Below are 2,513 nucleotides of genomic sequence, written 5' to 3'. Positions count from 1 at the left end.
CACACATGCTTTTCTATCCTACCCAGCAGATATTTCCTCCCTATTTTGAAGTAACGTAGCCCCATCCTAACAAATTACCTGGCATTCTGTGGGAGGGAAAGCTCTTATATGTGAACAGTTCTCAGCTTAACTTCTCCTTACATGAGAAAATAAAAGAGATCATGTTTAACTGAATAAAAGGGAATTTTGTGTTAGCACTGTTGTGTTGACTGAGGAATGCAGGTGTCCATGATGGTGCTAGGAATAGAAAAAAATGAGTGAGCCTCCATCCCATTGCTATGGCCATTGTCTTGATACTTTAATCATATCCCCCATACATCCCAGAGGGATGAGTTTGTACAGGATATGTTGTGTACAGTTACCTACCCCTAATACTGCTAGAATAAAAGCACAAAGATCAGAAAGGAGAATACATGGGAGAATAAAAGCATGTATTTCTAGACCAGGTGGCAAGGGTTTATGAAGAAGGACTGTGCAAACCTTTGGGAAGAAATGTTTGACATTTCTTTTCAAATAATTAAAACAGCCAGATCCTTTTTTTCCAGGCTGTTGCTATTGGAAAATTGTTTGTGGGTGATGCTGAATGCAGGTGAACACACAACCACTTCCTTTATGTTATTCCCCCTGGAGCAATCATGTATATGAAGATAGCTGGAGACTGTTTCCAAAACCGCCACATCATCCTGGCAAGAGATGCAGCTGCTTTAATGATTCAGAAAGAGATTCTTCAGCTCTGCACGTGCTGAAGCACTTTTTTTGTAAGGATATGCACAGCCATACTACTTAAGGACTAAACCTAGTTCTTGTTTATTATAAGGTTCATTCTTGGTCTCCACACTGGGCCATTTCAGAATATCCCCCAAATCCTCATATGTCAGGAGCTACACGACTATCTGTTCTTTAGGCCCTGATGCAGGAAATGACCAAGCTGGACCCGAGGGAGAGGTCAAATGCATCATGAGTCTCGAATCCCTCAAGCGAAGAGATCTGCATGTTCTTTGATAAGGCCAGAATGTGAGGCCCAACAATGAGAGGATCCAAAAAAAGAAACATTTCAGCAGATTGGGATTTCTCTAGGTAAAATAGCTTATACTAGTCCCACAGTACAGGATTAGTAATGAATTGCCTTCTGGCCATGAAACTAAAAAAAAAGAAGAAAAAAAAAGGAATGAATAGGTTCCAGGACTAAGAGAGATGTTTATGTAAAAGTTGTTGCACGTTGAGCCGAGCACGTATGCGCATGCACACAGGCCCGCTTCTTGGGTGGTTTGAGCTGCGCATACACATATGCGCCACCCCATGGCCTGGTTGCAAATAGGCCATGGCCAGGTAGTGGGTCATGGCCTGTGGGTTGGGGACTCCTGATCTTGATAGGCAATAAGCTCTGCTGTGTTCCTTTGTTTCTCCTCTAAATTGCTATTCTTGGGTTATGAGCAAGCCATATTAATGTATCAGCAAGACTTACTGTAGATTCTGCGACAGAGACAGTTCAAGAGAGATTTATTCATCTCAGAAGGGAGATTGCCAGTTACTGTCTCTCATTTCCACCGCCATAATATAGGAGAGCATTTACAAATACAAAATTTATTGGCCCTCCATCAGCAGTATTATGCAGCAGATTTAATAACATCCCATATGTTGTCATACTATAGGATTAATAGTTATTATTCTATTGCATCTTTTAATGAGTGTCCTGTACTAAGAATATTACAACTCTTTTACTGCAATTCCCAGATTGTTCAAGGCAATCTGATATGTCTCTTTATCTCCATCAAAGTGAGTCTCTCACCTATATTGTGGCAAAATGTAGTTTGCCTATAAGCAACTTATATTAGATGGCGACTAACAACTGAGTAAAATGTAATTCCTGCCCTATTTGTTTTGTGTGCTTTGCAGTGGATATAATAATCTATTGATTTTATATTATTGTTTCATAGAGTTATTTGGCTTTTGACTGTAGTAGAGTTTTATCTGTGCAGAAAGCTTTACAACCTCCTCTCCCCCTCACAGTTTTCAATCCTTTGCTACTGATTTAATTATGCTGAAACTAAGTGGCATCTTCCAACTCTGTAAAAGTACTAGCTTTCTATGCAAATGTACTTTTTTTTAATCTCAAAAAGCATTAGAAATATAATTTTCTACATGTGGTTTGAAATGCAATTGACACAGCTGAATATAAAATGATTGAAAATCCATATCAAAACATTTGATGTACCCAATTCAGAAAGACTCATTTATTCCTATAGTTGTGCTTTTTTATCATCTGAGGATCTTGTGTCAGGGAAAAACAGAATAACAGAGTTGGAAGGAACCTTGGAGGTCTTCTAGTCCAACCCTCTGCTCAAGCAGGAAACCCTATACGATTTCAGACAAATGGTTGTCCATTCTCTTTTTAAAACCCCTCAGTGTTGGGGCCATCCACAATTACTGGAAGCAAGCTATTCCACTAATTAACATATATGATATATGAAAATATATGATAAATTTATCCCATAGAGAGCAAGGAAGCTATC

The sequence above is a fragment of the Vipera berus genome (genome assembly GCF_964194415.1).
Source record: "Vipera berus genome assembly, chromosome: 5".
In the NCBI taxonomy this organism is placed as follows: Eukaryota; Metazoa; Chordata; class Lepidosauria; order Squamata; family Viperidae; genus Vipera; species Vipera berus.
This window is presented reverse-complemented; position numbering follows the sequence as displayed.